Source organism: Oryctolagus cuniculus, chromosome 9 (genome assembly GCF_051225735.1).
Source record: "Oryctolagus cuniculus isolate XC-2025 breed Fujian yellow rabbit chromosome 9, ASM5122573v1, whole genome shotgun sequence".
In the NCBI taxonomy this organism is placed as follows: Eukaryota; Metazoa; Chordata; class Mammalia; order Lagomorpha; family Leporidae; genus Oryctolagus; species Oryctolagus cuniculus.
The window spans coordinates 70058734-70075531 of record NC_142875.1 but is presented as its reverse complement, the minus strand read 5'-3'; the positions used below and the strand labels follow the sequence as shown (position 1 = coordinate 70075531).

General features: G+C 41.9%; 1 pseudogene; it reads left to right on the top strand.

Moving 5' to 3' along the window:
* LOC149124601 (heterogeneous nuclear ribonucleoprotein A1-like) overlaps positions 1–8886 on the top strand; it is a 36585-nt pseudogene extending 27699 nt beyond the window's left edge.
* The last annotated feature ends 7912 nt before the right edge of the window (positions 8887–16798 follow it).

Sequence of the window (16798 nt, the reverse complement as noted above, 5' to 3'; positions counted from 1 at the left end):
TGGTTCACCCTCCAATGGCCGCCGCGGCCGGCACGCTGCGGCCGGTGCACCGCGCTGATCCGATGGCAGGAGCCAGGAGCCAGGTGCTTTTCCTGGTCTCCCATGGGGTGCAGGGCCCAAGCACCTGGGCCATCCTCCACTGCACTCCCTGGCCACAGCAGAGAGCTGGCCTGGAAGAGGGGCAACCGGGACAGAGTCCGGCGCCCCAACCGGGACTAGAACCCGGTGTGCCGGCGCCGCTAGGCGGAGGATTAGCCTAGTGAGCCGCGGCGCCGGCCCATGCTTCTTTTTAAAAAAAAAAAAAAAGATTTATTTATGAGGCTGGCACTGTGGCGTAGTGGGTGAGGCCGCCTCCTGCAGTGCTGGCATCCCATATGGGCGCCTGTTTGAGTCTCTGCTGCTACACTTCCAATCCAGCTCTCTACTATGGCCTGGGATAGCAGTGGAGGGTGGCCCGAGTCCTTGGGCCCCTGCACCGGTATGGGGAAACATGGAGGAGGCTCCTGGTTCTTGGCTTCAGATCAGCATAGCTCTGGCCGTTGCAGCCAACTGGGGAGTGAACCGGAGGATGGAAGACCTCTCTCTCTCTCTCTCTCTGCCTCTCCTTCTCTCTCTGTGTTACTCTGACTTTCAAGTTCTACCCCCCCCACCCCCACCGCTAAGCTCTCACCACTATCTTGGCAGCTCATCCTTATCCCAAGTATTCCTGAAGGAGAAGAAAAGGAAAAAGGCATTGAAAAGCTGATAGACGAAATAACAGTTGAAAATTTCCCAGGTCTTGAAAGAGACATAGACATGCAGATACGAGAAGCTCAAAGAACCCCAAGCAGACTCAACCAAGAAAGGTCTTCTCCAAGGCATATCATCATAAAACTGTCAAAGTTAAAAACAAGGAGAGAATCCTAAAGACCATAAGAGAAACATGTCATTAAATATAAAGAAAAGTGAATTAGATTAACATCAGACTTCTTGAAATCCTTCATGGCAGAAGAAAGTGGGATGATATATTCCAAATCTTAAAGGAAAAAAAAGCCTCCACTGTTCACAATAGCCAACATTTGGGATCAATCAAGGTGCCTATCATCAGATGAATGGATAAAGAAAATGTGGTATATATACACAATGGAATAGTATTCATTTATAAAAAAGAACAAATTCTACCATTTGCAGCAAAATGGATGCAACTGGAGAACATCATGTTAAGTGAAATAAGCTAGATTCAAAAAGACAAGTATTGCATGTTCTCCCTTATATGTGGGAGCTAAAATTCAAAAACAAAAAATAGAGAAAAGAAATAAATGTATTTGCAGTGTTGCTGCAAATATGGTTTTGTAAAACTTCATTTTATAACTTTGTGAAACCAATGATTAAGAATGTTATACTAACATACTACAACAGTTTTAATAATCTGTTAATACTTTAAAATTTATTGTATATGGGTGAAGTCATCATTCTTCCACTCAATTATTGTTTATGGCCATTGTCTATATTCCCACTAAACTAGGGTCTTTTTGGTTTATACTTGTTAAACTGCTTATTTAGTGAAGTATTAAGCCTTTTTACTGTATTTAATTTTTACATTTTTAAAATGGAATTTTAAAATGTGTTACCTCAAAAACTAAAAAAAAAAAAAAAAAGGAGAAAGAAAGATGATGGAAGAGAGAGGGAGGGAAGAAGGGGATAGCATTATATATCAAGGAGAGAACTATATCTACAAATCGCATTGAATCTGTTAAAAACTAATTAAAAATTTAAAAATTATAAAAAAGTAATTCATACTTTTGGCTTATTTATGCATGTGATGCCGTCTGTAATATTACTACTAACAAAATTGTATGTTTCTGGCCCAAACATGATTTATCACACTTTTAAAAATTGTAAGATAGTGTCTTATGACAATAGGAGATTAGAAAATTACTACACTTACTTCTTTCACCTTGCCTATCCTACACTGCCCAATTCTGGCTTCTGATAATCATCATGAATGCTTCTAGTTGTTATCTTTATACTTTTAAGTATTACATTAGCACTTCTAATACTTGGTTTATCATTTAAACAGTAGGTTTGGAAATCATGCTACAAATTATTAAGAATTCATACATATACTGCCTTTTCTCCTTTGCTCTATCTTGAATTTTTTACTTGCTTTGTTATTATTATTTCTATGTTAAATTCTGTTCTATGAACACAGTTCCTCCAGTTGCCTATCCCTATTCCTTTATTTGACAAATTCAATGCCTAGCCTCATCACCACCCTTAGCCCCTCTTCAGCTCTCTTGATGGGCATCTTCAAATATTTTCTTGTTATTTGAAGAAAGGACACACTAATTCTTTATTTTCTGTAGTTCTTACATGCTTAGGAATATCAAACAATTAGACTACGCAGAAAATTCTTGGGCTAGACATTTTCTGAGGACTTGACAACATTTTTTGCCATTTTCTAATAGTTAATATTAGAAATATTAATATTGCTTAGTTAGTTATTAATATTAGTTAATATTGCTATCAAAAAGTTTGAGACTGAACTTAAATTTTTCCTGTTATTACTGTTTAATTTTTTGAAACTCATATTCTTATTCTGTCTTTTCAGGTTAGTGATTTTTACTCAGCCATATCACACGGTTGACTTTGCTGACTTTATTTCTTTCCAGAAAAAACTGGGCCCACCTCAAAACTGTGGATTTAGATATTTTTACTTGAGAAAATATTTATTCTATTCTATCTGAATATTTGCTCTGTTTCCTCTAATAGGGACATCATTCATGTGAAAGCTGAAATTCCTTTTCCTATTTTCCATATCCACCCATCTCGCACTATCATTGTAAACATTTGGTTCTTTCCTATTTATTTTCCTTTATGTTTTTTCCAAGTCTATATTCTTTATCCTTGCTTGTTTCAGTGTCTCTGTTTCTACTTCTTCTAATGTTAATTTTTACTCCTGTAATTATGTCATTTCTTCCCATAGTCAGGCTAGACAATTTCTTTTTTTTTATTAAAAAAAAAACACTCAGCTGTTTAGTTATCTCTTACTTGAGTTAGCATAGTTCTTTCAATTATTGCTTCAGAAAAGCCATTTTTATACTCACTTGTGTGAAAACAGATTTCTCTATAATTTTTATCTATAGTAGGGTATAATCTTATGGAGTATTAATCTGCTTTTTATTTCCCTCTCAGTTATTTTTCTTGTGATATATTTGCCTTACGTTCCATGCAAATCCCTTTGGCTTGATTAGTCATCTGTTATGAGATTACTCATAGTTTTAGGTGGACTGTTATTTATAGGGATGTTCTTAAAGGATGATATGGTAAAGAGGCCAGGGAATGAGCTGGATCAGCCATCAGCTTGGATTTCTCTCTGTCCAGCGGTCGGGTCTCTGTCCTTAGCAGGAAGTAGGTTTTGCCAGCCATGCTGACCAACAAGGAGGGATTCAGCATTCATTTCCCTTCAGCTCCAAGGCCAATGGCCCGCACTTCCATGCTGCTGCTTTTTTTTTTTTTTTTTTTTTTGAGGGAGGGAAGTATCTTTATATTCTTAGAATTGTACCTATGAATAACATGCAATCTGTTCTATTCGTATTATTATAATATTAACATGATAATTGATGAAAACAGAGCAAAACAAAAATTCTAAAATACATAACTACAATTATGCAAAACAATTCATTCCTCTCCTGTATTAAAGAGGACTGAATGGTAGTAAACAGACCACACTCTCATTAGCTACGGAGAGAAATCATAAATGATCTACTACAACTACATCTGAGCAAATGTATATGATACTAAAATGTAACAAGAGACAACTTAGAATTAGGGTCAGATGGAGTTAACAAATGAATAGCAGCCATATAATTACACAGTCATTATGACGGCAGGACAAGAATTAAGAGTAAAGCTATTCTATCCAACAGCTCAGCCCATAAGCATATGAAACAGCATGAGAATGAAGAAGTTCAAAATGACCCTGGAACATCCTTAAGACTCTCAATAGATATCATGCATACCTTCTGCCTATTTACATATTTTCTTTTTTTTTTTTTTTTAACTTTTATTTAATGAATATACGTTTCCAAAGTACGCTGCTGCTTTTTAGCAGAAATGATATGGCTCTTTGTCCATTCAGCTATGCCCTCTCAGAAGGGTCAGGGATGCCCAAAACTTGCCTCCTTCCGACTCAGACCTCATAGCTCTACAAGCCCAGTGGTTCTGCTCATTAGAATAAGCAACCCACTCAGTCTCTGCAGCACCTGAGCTTTACAGAGTCACCCCTCTGCTTCCAGCCTCATCCCTCAACTACGCTCAGCCTGACTGCACCTGTCAGAAGTTGGATTGTCTTCAAGTCTTATGTGTATTTTCTTTCCTAATTTTCAAAACCCATTTTAGTTGTTTTCAGTGGTTTCAGAAAGAAGACTGAGGCCAGGTGCTTTGACTGTGAGGACTTTGATGCACGCAAGGCATGATTCTGGATCCACTGCTTCTAAAATTGAATTTCATAAATAATTGATTTGATGAAAAATGAGCTCATGGAAACATGGGCCATGGCTGAATGCAGGTGGAGTTTCAGACGATAAATTTTGAGAATCTTTGGTGTTATTTTCATAGCTGATGGCAGTACGAGAGGACCCTGAAGCAAAAGCAAAGCATCTGACCTTTTTACTGCACCTCAGAACAAGCAGGAGACTCCTTTAGAAAGAGGTACTGACTGCTGAATATCACTGGACAAACGGCACCTTAGAAGAGTCCATGTGCTCCTGTGTCTTTGAGAGTTTACTATTGGGCAACTGTTGATGTATCTTCTAGAATGCCTAGTCCATTACATTTTAAGTCTCCCATCCTATATTTCCTATGGTTTTTAATCTGACAAAACTAAGCAATTGTTTTTCTAGCTTTATGTTTTAAATGTTCTTTTCAGAGTTTTTTTTTTAAATAAGTGATGGGAGAGAATATGTAGCAAGTAAAAGAGATGCAGGCTCTTTTGAGAAAAGAAGTGTTGTGTTCCACACAAAGAGGCCCTGCCTCACCCCAGGACGATGAGCAGCTAGCCCTTACAGAGTGCAAAAGATAAGAAAACTCAGGTAGAACAAGCTTAGGTACCTTGTTTAAAGCGGTAAGTGGTGTAACCACAACAGGAATCCAAAAAAGGATGACAAACCTAAAGCCCACATTAAACAAGAAGAGAACATCTATGCGCCAAACCATATGACCCTAAATGTAAGCCTAGCTCTCCCCCAGCCACTTTACACAGACTGCTCTCTTGAAGATGACTCCATAGTCTCCTAATCACTAATTCCATGGTCCCTCCTAGACTTTCACTTCTTCTCCCTCTCCAAGATTTTTGCAACTCAAGTAAACTTTCCTTCTTCAGCGTAACACTGGTAGGTCGCAGTAAGAAGTATCATTGCCATAGAGAAACTCAAGTTTGAATTTTCAGTGGCCAGTAAGGAGTTACTGAAGATCCTTGAGAAAAGCAGCAATAGACTGAAAATAATTCCTTAAGAAAATCAGCATGACAAGGCTATTCAATACAGTCCTTCTGGGTTGGGGAAGGTAGGGGAGTTGCTCTAGATAAGATCAGCCAGCACCTGCTATAGAAACCTGGGCAAGGATTTGTGACTGAACACCAAGAAATGTTCATACCACAAGGGACTTGATTAACATAAGTAACATTAGAATACTCAAATGCAATTTTTAAAAATCTTCAATAAACTCTTTGCCCTTGGACTTCAAGACTACAGTTGAGAACATGGTTTTTCAAATTACTCAATGTTTCCTTGAGAAAATTTCTCTTAGGTTGTTCTACTTGCAAGCAGTTGCATTGTATATTATGAACTCTGAGTCTTTCAAGTGCACACATGCCCTCTTTGCAGTGTCTGCCAGGAAGCTCTTAAAGACATATCATAATTGGAATTTTTTACCCTCATCACAATCTCTGCTGCATCTTTCTTTTCTTTGTGTATTCACTCTTTGCAATAATTTGGAATTAATTTGTTTCCTTGGAATTAATTTGTTTCACGATCTCATGTGTATCTTTGAAAGATCACTTACGTATTTCCTAGAATAGGGGAGGGAGGGAGAGAGGGAGCAAGAGAGGGGAAGGGGGGAGAGAAAGAGAGAACAAGAAAAATGGAATTCAAAAGCAAGAAACAGAGCATTGTGGTGCAGCAGGTTGTCTCTGCCTACAATGCTGGCATCTCTTCAGGCCCCAGTTTGAGTCCTGGCTGTTCTACTGATCCAGCTCCCTGACAACACATGTGGGAAAGCAGGACAAGATATTTCAAGTATATGAGTTGCTAACACACATATGGAAGACTCGGATGGAGTCTCAGGGCCCTGGCTTCAGCCTGACCCAGTCCCAGCTGTTGCAGCCATTTAAGGAGTGAACCAGCAGATAGATCTCTTTCCCTTTCTATCACTCTGCCTTTCAAATAAATAAATAAATCTTTCTAAAAAATGCAAGAAACATAGCATCAAGAAAAGCAACTCTAAGAAGACACTTCTAAGACAAGTAAGGGAAATGGTTATTATAAAGATATTTTAATTTTCTAGTTATTTTTAAAGTTCTTATCTGTTTCCAATGGACCACAAGCTTCAAGTGGAATTTATGCATGTCTCAGATGTGCTTAAAAAAAACAGTTAATGGGAATTGGGAGGGAAAAACAAAAGTGTAATGTGGGGAACTATAAAGATGATGGCACTTCTCATAGCAATAATATGTTTGAGGAAAGGCATGGAAAATCTTAGCAAGTCAGAAAGTGTGACTCCTTAACTGATTCTGTGGGCATTTGGCTAAACTCTTAGTTTGTCTCTCAATGATCTGTTTGCAATTGGAAATGGGTGCATTTGAGTTGTGCCATGGTTAGTAAAGTTAGTAGCGGATCCTAAACTTTAGATTTTAGGGAGGGAAACAGGAAAGGGACAGATAATATTAAGGACTTAATTTAACCCAGGTGCTGTGCTCAGGGCCTTCACACACATTATTTAAGTTTTTCCAACAACCCAGTTGGAATAGTCCTTCCCTCCTCTCCGTTTTCTCTGCTTTCTTACATAATGGGTGGTGACTGTGGGGTTCACAGAACTGAGAGGTTTATAATCCTTTCTTTCTGAGATATTTGCTCCCCTCCAAGCCACGTGAGGAGATGCCTGGCTCCTACACGGACCTGTTGGATGCCATTGCTGTCAGTCCTGGCATCGATGCTGTATTAATAGTGGACATTGACTTTTTTTTCATCTATGAGCCAGAATGACTACTTGGGCAGCCAGAATGATGTCACACAAGGCAAACGCTTCTCTGAAGTAAGAATCTCAGTCACTGGCCATGTTTGCAGAGCCATGTGAAGCACTTGATTCTGCAGGGTGTGCCCCGTGAGAGCAGAACCAGTGGCGTTAAGGACGCGGGCACTGAAGCCAAGAGGCAGGGACTTGAACCGCAGCTCTGCCACACCATAAAAGCAGTAATATCATTTGGACCTGTAGCTCAGTTTCTTTGTATACTTAGGACAACTACAGGACTCACACCCCAGGTTAAATTTTAAACATGACAATGCACACGGTGTTTGGTACAAGTGGCACCCAGGAGCTCAGCAAACATCGGCTACTGTTGTTATTCATCATTGAAATAGCTAGTAAGTTTTTTTTTTTCAAACATAGCCTTTGTTTTTCTGTAATGTAGATAAGATCACATTTTGGAGAACGCTTTTATTGCTTCTGTGTGAAGGATAAATCTGGGGACATGTTCATTGGTTTACCGCTTTCTGCCCATGGACACCACCGAGGAAGCATTGAATTCTCCCTTCTCACTACTGCCTCGTCTAAGTCAGAGCCCCCTAAAGAGCGTGAGCCGCTGCAGCAGCTCTTCCTTGGAGGGCTGAGCTTGGAAACAATCGCTGAGAGTCTGAGGAGCCGTTCTGAACAGTGGGGAACGCTCACGGACTGTGTGGCCATGAGAGACCCGAACAACAAGTGCTCCAGGGGCTTTGAGTTTGTCACCCACGACCCCATGGAGGAGGTGGATGCAGCCATGAAAGCAGGGACAGCTGTGGGACCAAAGAGGGCTGTCCCTTGGGAAGATTCTCAGGGGCCTGTCCAGCTGTGGAAAACACCTTCGTTGGTGGTGTTAAAGAAGACACTGAAGAACACTCTTGGAGATGAATTTGAACAGGATGGGAAAACTGCGGTGAATGAGATAATGACTGACCAAGGCAGTGGCAAGAAGAGGGGCTTTTCCTCTGTGACCTTTGATGACCACGACTCTGGATGAGACTGTCGTTCAGAAATACCATCCTACGACTGGTCACAACTGTGAAATAGGAAGGCTCTGTGGAAGCTGGAGATGCCTAGTGCTTTGGACGAACTGCAAGAGATTCAAGAGGTTCTGGGAACTTTGGTGATGGTTGTGGAGGTGGCTTTGGTGGCAATGACAACTTTGGTCATAGAGCAAATTTCAATAGACATTGTAGCTTTGGTGTCAGCCGGGGTGGTGGCGGCGATGCTGGCAGTGGGGATGGTTACAATGGATTTGGTAATGATGGTGGTTATGGAGGAGGCAACCCTGGTTACTCTGGAGGAAGCAGAGGATATGGAAGTGGGAGACAGACTTAGAAACCAGGGTCGTGGCTATGGCGGGACTGCCAGTTATGACAGCTGTAACAACAGTGGAGGAGGATTAGGCAGTGGTAGAGGAAGAAATTTTGGAGGTGGTGGAAGCTGCAATGATGTTGGCAGTTACAACAATCAGTCTGCAAATTCTGGACCCACTTAGGGAAGAAACTTTGGAGGCAGAACTCTGGCCCCTATGGTGGTGGCAGCCAACATCTTGCCAAACCATGAAATCAAGATGGCTATGTTGGTTCTAGCAGCAGCAGTAGCTATGGCATGGGCAGAAGGTTTTAATAGCTGCCAGGAAACAAAGCTTAGCAGGAGGGGAGAGCCAGAAGAGTGGCATGGAAGCTGCGGATTACAACAGATTGTGAATTCAGCCAAGCATAGTGGTGGCAGGGCCTAGCTGCAATGAAGAAGACATGCGTTAGACAATACTTATGCGCATGGGCAAAAAAACTGGAGGACTATATGTGTGACTGCTTGTATGACAGGTTATTTTAGTTTCTATTCTGCGGAAAGTGTAAAGCATTCCAGCAAAGGATTTAATGTCTTTTTTTTTTCTCTCTTTTTTTTCTCTTTTTTTTTTTTTTTTTGCATCCATGTTGGTAATTGATAAATTTTATAGGCTGATCATGATGCTGAATAAGTGTCTTTAAAAAAAAAAAGAACAAACCTGGTGTTAAATAATATAAAGCAGCATTATTTCAATAAAATATAGTGCAGCAATACACAATATTAAATTTTCTAGTATGCACATAAAAAACAAAAAGATGAGAATTTTAATGATGTATTTTATTTAACACAATATGGAATATTAATGACCTAAATGGCACTCATTTTATATACTAAATCTTCAAAACCTGCTGTCTACTTTACACTTGTATCTCATCTTGGACTGTACACATTTCAAATTCTTAATAGCCACAGCCAAATAGTGGCTACTGTGTTAGTGCAGCTGAAAAGGCACACGTTACAGCAGAGTACAGCAAGCATTAAGAAAGAGAAACACTGAGGCAGGCACAGGCGGAGCGGGGGCACATCTGGCCAGTTGGGAGACTCAAGTTATAATGACAGCTCTGCTAAAACCCCTAAAAGTTAGTTTAGGCCTGGCATTTGCAAAATGACTTTAAGCAAGTCGAACCACATCTCTAAATCTCAAATTCTTTCGAAAGGCCAAAGAAGAATTAAAAAAATCCCATAGACATATACTTTATTACCCTATTTTTTTAATTGCTCCAGGGCCCAAATATGTCAAAAGCCCTAGGCCAGTGAGAATCCTGATCAACACGCTGAGCTGCCTGTGTCTGGTTGGCGTTGGCAGGAAACCTCAATGATCTGCATTAATTGATTCTTTCCATGGGCATCTGATGGGTGTTTGCTCTGTACCAGGCAGTGTCCTAGTGGAGTTAGTGGCCTTGTAGAGGAGGCCTGTGTGGGAAGTGCTGAAACTGAATTCTAGACCCCTGCTAGGACTTGAAAGCCTCCTCCAAAACTCATGGTGAAGTGGGGCCTTCAGGAGGTGATCAGGGCACCAAGGCTTTCTGTGAGAATGGGTTAACCGTCAGTGGGAGTGGGCTCTGATGAAAGATAAATTCATTCCCCGTCCTCGTTCGGTCACATGTGTGCTCACCAGCCCTTCCACCACGTTAGAATGTGCAGAGGGGCTCAGGATGCCAGTGTCATGCTCTTGGTCTTCCCAGTCTCAGGAACCATGCACCGAGTAAACTTCTATTGTTTATGAGTTACCCTGTGATAGTCTGTTAAAGCAGCAGAACACAGACTAAGACATCTCCATACCACTATGTAGAAAGAGTAGCAAAAGCCACGCTGGAGGACCAGAGAATGCTGCAGTCATCTCACAGCTCATCTTTCAGTTTGGCTTGTAAACAGGGAGGAAGATCACAGCCCAGCTGTTGTAGCCATTTAGGGAGTGAACCAGCAGGTGGAAGATCTCTCTCTTTCCCTCTCCCTTCTCCTTTCTATCTCTCTCTCTCTTCCTCCTCTCTCTCTCTCTCTCCCTTTCCCTCTCCCTCTTCTCTCTCTGTAATTCTGCCTTTCAAATAAATAAATAAATCTTAAAAAAAAAATAGGAGGGGTGTAGGTCAAAGGTTGCTCAGAAGAGTGGACGGGGGTAAGGAAGAGCATTCCAGGCAGAAAGTGCCGAGTGGGAGGCCCAGAGGAATGACAGATGCTCTAGGCTTTATTGTATAATGGCAGGGACAAAATGGTTCATTCTCTGGCTTGGGATACAAGGGCATGGGTGTGATGGAGAGTCCTTTTTCTCCTGTTGATGAATACCAGAATGTGTCTGCATGTTGGTCAGGCACAGGCAGTAGTGGAAGAGGCAGAACCAATCCATTACACATGTCCCTCCTGACCCTTCTCCTTTCCTTCAAGGTCAAGTTCATGTGTCAGTTCCCTGAAGCCCTCAGGCAGCTTTTGTCACTCCCTCTTTGATGATAGTAGTAGCATAGCCTTGACCACCCTGTGTGCAGCCCTGTGGGACATGGAGCTTCTTGAAGGTGCTTGGCTCCAAGCACCTGGCATGACTTGCACAAAGGAATGCCAAATAAGTGCTCTTGAACTGACTTCAGGAAGTCAAAAACATTTACTGAATACTGGGTTCACAGAAATAGCTAAGGTGTACTCTTGATAAACTCATGACTTAACTTAGATCATCCATGTAGCACAAAGGGAAGGCCTGATGGCTTATCTGCTGAACTCAGCATCTTGTTCCAATTCAGCTAGCTTCTAACTCAAGTATCTTAATATTGCTTGTGCTGGTTTCCAGCATGCTGGATTGTGGGGAGCAAACCGGACTAGACTGAGTTACTGGAATTAAGACTTATTCTATGCATCTGCTCTCCCACAATATGGCGCTGGGAGAGAAGTAAACAGCTTCCGCACAGCTGCCTCCAGTTCAACTAATAAACTGTAGGACTTGCTCCTGATTGGAGGAGAGCAGCGTACTCGGCGTGTGGGCAGCCGAGTTAGGATTGGCGGAGGAGGACTATAAAGGAGGAGAGAGACGGCATGCACCGGGAACATCTATGGGGAACATCTAAGGGAACCCGTGCAGCCCCCGAGAAAGCCGGCCGGCGGTGTGCCGCTCCCCTGCGGAAGTGGGGAATGCGGCCAGGGGGAACTGCCCTTCCACGGAGGTGGAAGGGATAGTAGCCAACCCGGGAAGAACCAGCAGAGAGCCCGGGGAGGGCCGAGCAGACGAAGGAACAGCGCAGGGTCCTGTGTCGTTCCTCCACGAAGAGGGGGAGCGACAATGGATGACTTAGCAGAATTTATCAAAGAAAGTGGCATTTGAGGATTTTACTCCACTTATTTTTAATCTTGTGTGTTGTCTTAGAATCATTGATCTACTGCCACCTGTCTGACCAACTGTGTATGCTTGTTTTGACAATGAAGTGAGAAATGTTGTTTGAAAGTGCTTTGCAGGCCAGTGCTGGTGCCGTGGCTCACTAGGGTAATCTTCCACCTGCGGCGCCGGCACCCCGGGTTCTAGTCCCAGTTGGGGCGCCAGATTCTGTTCCGGTTGCTTCTCTTCCGGTCCAGCTCTCTGCTGTGGCCTGGGAAGGCAGTGGAGGATGGCCCAAGTGCTTGGGCCCTGCACCCGTATGGGAGACCAGGAGGAAGAACCTGGCTCCTGGCTTCAGATCGGCACAGCGCACCGGCAGTAGCAGCCATTTGGGGGGTGAACCAACGGAAGGAAGACCTTTCTCTCTGTCTCTCTCTCTCTCTCACTGTCTAACTCTGCCTGTCAAAAAAAAAAGTGCTTTGCAAAATAGAATGTGTTCTATGAAGACAAGAGGCTGTCTTTGCTGGTAGCCCAGGATCCAGGGCTGCCACAGAACGTATGAGGACTTTGGGGCTTCCAAGTGGATGCATTTCACTAGAAATTCACTTTTGGAGGTTGTCTCAGAGCTACCTCCCCTTCCTCTGTCATAGTCATATGCCTAAGAACTGCGGTAATGTTTACTGAGTTAGAATAGGAAGTTAGGGACCCTGCTTTTCCTTCAACTAAGAGGAAGATAGCAGCGAACATTCTGACACATTGAATAGGTCCCCGTGGGGATCAGCATGGTGGTGCAGTGGGTCAAGCCATCACCTGCGATGCTGGCATCCCATATGAGCACTGGTTTGAGTTCCAGGTGCTTGGCTGCAGATCCAGCTCCCTGCTAATCACCTGGAAGGCAGTTGAGGATGGCCTAAGTGCCTGGATCCCTGCCCTAAGATGGAGTTCCCCGCTCCTGGCTTCAGCCTGACCCAGATCTGGCCATTGTAGCCATGTGGGAAGAGAATCGTCAGATGAAAGATTCTCTCTCTCTTTGTCTCTGTCTTTGTGTGTGTGTATGTGTGTGTGTGTCCCTCTCTTTCTGTAAGTCTACTTTTAAAATAAATAATTTTAAAAAAAGAATCCGCTGCTGTGCTCTTGACACTGGGACTGGTACTTCATGATCATCCTCTCTAATGATCATAGCAGCCTTATAAGGAGGTGTCAGTATCCCCTCTTCATGCTCCAGAGAGACTTGCAAAGCACCGTAGTCTGGAAATGGTGGAGCCACAGTATGAATAAAGGTCTGAATTACTCCAAAGTTCCTTTTCTTTAATGATATAACATCCTTTGGAATGTTCACTTTCATCACTGGTAAAATGTTTTGAATAAAACCTAATAGGAATGCAATGAATGTCAAGAGAATGAAAGTAGCTTTGTTAACAATAAAAATGACATGTGTAGTGGTCACAGCATTAACAGCATGAAGAGTTACCTAACGCTTCACTCCTCGCAGCATGTCTGCAGATATCTTCCATAAGACAAGATGGTGCTTTGCAGTCTACAGAAATATCCTAATTGGTATAAGCCATCGGAATCCTTCCATGCATTTATGTGTGAGAAAGAAAATCCTGTCCTGGACCTTTATGTGATGTCCTGTAAAGTGAAGGCCAAGGACACAAGCTCTGGAGGCAGACTCTGCCCTTGTGGAGCCAGTGACCTTGGGCAGGTTAACTAACCCCTCTAGGCCTTGATGATAAATAACTACAGAGCTTCCCTCCTGGGCTGATCTGAGGTTAACTGAGATAACGCACATGGAGTACACAGCAAGTGCTCAATGCACATTAGCAGTAATCACCAGGACACTAAACAGCACTGCAGGGCTATTCTCAGGATAAGACTTTTCCCATCATTTCTTTATCCTCCTCTTCCTTACCTCTCCTCCCAACACCAGCCCTAATTTACAGAGCCCGTCTTCATTCCTTTTCATTTTGGTGGTAATAGTAGGCCAATAGATCATTTTCAAAAGCAATAACTTCATGATTACATGAAATAGTTTGCTGCTCTCATATGTTAACCATATTGAATTGTTCACCTCCCCTACGTCCATTAAAAAGTGATGTATTTTTACATATGATTTTGCTGGACAGCAGAAACGCACGTTTCTCATCTTACTCCATCAATCACTTCACTGCTGAACTGATGAGATCCCCGACTGAGGGCTGAGCAGTGATTTACTCTGCACCAGTATATCCAGAAAGGTCCCCAGTGCATCTACTGAGGCTACTCAAGTCTACTAACCTGGAAAGGGGTCTTGGCTCCATTTTTAAGGAATTATTATCTAGGAGGAATTGAACCAATGGCAGAACCATTTGGAAGGGTGGAGTGGGCAGAGACAAAAAAAGAGAGAATACCCAACAGGTCTTCAGTGTTGACACTCCTGAAATGGACCTCTTGATCATATGAGATTACACCTTGTGTCCTTGTAACCAACACTCACCCTTTTTTCTAGAGAGATCATGGGAATACAAGGAAGAACATTATCTAGAAATTGTTCTACTAGAAATCTCAAATCCTTAAATGGGCAGAAAAATCCACCCGGCCTACGGTTGGGGAAGAATCAGAGGGAAGTCACTGCTCTGCATAAGAAAATGAGAGAAGTTGGTGGGTGGTCGGGAGAGGGTTACTGAGAGAGCAAAGAGACAAGGAACCAGACACTTTGACACTAGAAATGCAAAATAAACTCCCTACATTGCCCCAAACCTTCCATAAAATCTGAGATAAATAAGCTGTCAGGTGGGTTTTGCTGTTTCAGAGGAAATTATAGGGAAGAGCTAAGTTCTGTGATGGAGCCAATGGCAGCGGCAGAGATAGATAAGAATCTTGAGGCAGAACAGAGAACAAGAGGCAACAGAAGCTCAAAGCTGGCGTCAATGAGGATGTGGGGACTACAGACATTTGCAGAAGTCCTGATGAGTGTGTCAAACGTCATGAGGTTTCTGGTGAGGATTATCCTAAAGGACTGCATGTCACTTGCAAGCATCTAATTGGAACACCTTAGGTGGAAACAACCTGCCACTGAAAATCTCACTAAAGCTTGACCGTTAATGCCATTTCTTGTGTGACAACTTCTAGACAATGTTCATACTTCTCCTCCTGCCCTAGTTGTCACCTGAGTCAGTTTGTGCTTTTCCAAATAGGAAAGAAAACCTAAGGAGAATGGAAGGCTGATGATAAGCAGAGAGAATTTAAATAGATTATCAAATGATTCCAGCACTATTGATTTTCCCTAAGTCTTCTTAATCATAAATAAGAAGACCAACATGCAAACAAGAAAATTAAAAGTGCCATCAAATGTACTCTGAAGAAAAGCAAAGGCACTTAAATAACAGAGAACAATAGAGTTTTTAAAGTGACCTCAGAAACTCGCAGAGCTGCATCAAAGTCCTTGATGAATTATCCAAGTTGGATGTGAGTTCTGTGTGGGGAAAGGTCAAAGGGATCATTTTGGTTAAAGCCTGTCCCAGACTGACTTTGACAGCTGCTGGCAAAGCTCTGCTGTCAGCTGCACCTGCTGCTGTGGCCCATTTAGCAATAAGGCACGAGGCAGGCTGGATGGGGCCCGAAACATCAAAAGTGTGAAAAGACCCAGGGCCGCTACCTGGACACTCGGGGCCAGTAGAGTAGATGTAGAGATAACAGATGCTCTAACTTTGTGTTCTCATAGGCAACATATAGGACACTCAAGCCCTGTAAAATGGAAAAGTCTATATATAATTTCTATGTATTCTCTTAATTAGATTATTACAACTAGTTAAAGTTATTTTCCATATGGTAATCTTACTAATAAAAAAAATCTGGAAAAGTTGTCTTGGATTTCCTTACAAGTTACACGGCTTATATTTTATGGCCATGAGGTCATAGCTGTGAAATATCCCTCTTTGACAACTTGACTGTGATGTATGCTGTTATATTTCAGTAGTTCAGGGTGATTTTTCAGCTGGATGTAAAGTTCATTCCATTTCATCACTGCTGATACCATCTGCATTTCCATTTCAGCCATGGAGCATAAAATGCCACAGAGTCGAAGACACCATTTGGGACCAGTTAAAAAATGGTAGAGAGTGACACAAAGGTAAGAAGAATAAAGAACATAGGCATTTTAGTATACCAAATAGCTGATCATTGAATCCTTTGCGGTTCGTCGGCAGCTGTGTTTTTCTAAGTACGTTCTCATCTATGGGTAGCTCAACTCTTTCTTAGGGTAAGCTCAGAGTCTCAGGTTTAAAGAAAAGTTGAAAGTAACTGATGCTACCATTTCAAAAATAAATGATGTTTCAACATCCCTCCTTCTTCACCCTCCATCAGCACCGCCAGGCTGGCCTCCAGTCTTATTTAACCAAGATGTCCTGAAAGAATAATGATGGATGTAGTGAACATCTTAGAAACATAAAAGACAAAGTTTTCAGAGAAGATGTCTGGCGAACACCACTGGGAATTCCATTCAGGTTTATATGCCTAGTGAGATCTATGATTTAAGGTAACCTCAAGTGATTCTTTTGAGCCACAAAGAAATACACACAGAGATAGTCATTGTGGATTTATTTATAATAGTGAAAAAACTGGAGCAATCTGATGGAGGTCAGATTAAATAAAGAACTAAATACATTATGTTGTAGTCTATAATAAAAGGCTATATGGCTGTCAAATGTAGGCCTCAGAAAAATATTTATTGAAAGAGGGAAATGTTCACTGTATAGTATTTAATAAACAAAGCTTTAATGCAAAACCTCATATAATCACAACCTAATTTTGAGATATACTTTTAACACTGGTTTCCTAAAAATATCAACATTTCTACAATGAAAACCATTGAAAAACTAAAACGTTAAACACATAATTTGACCACACTGCTTG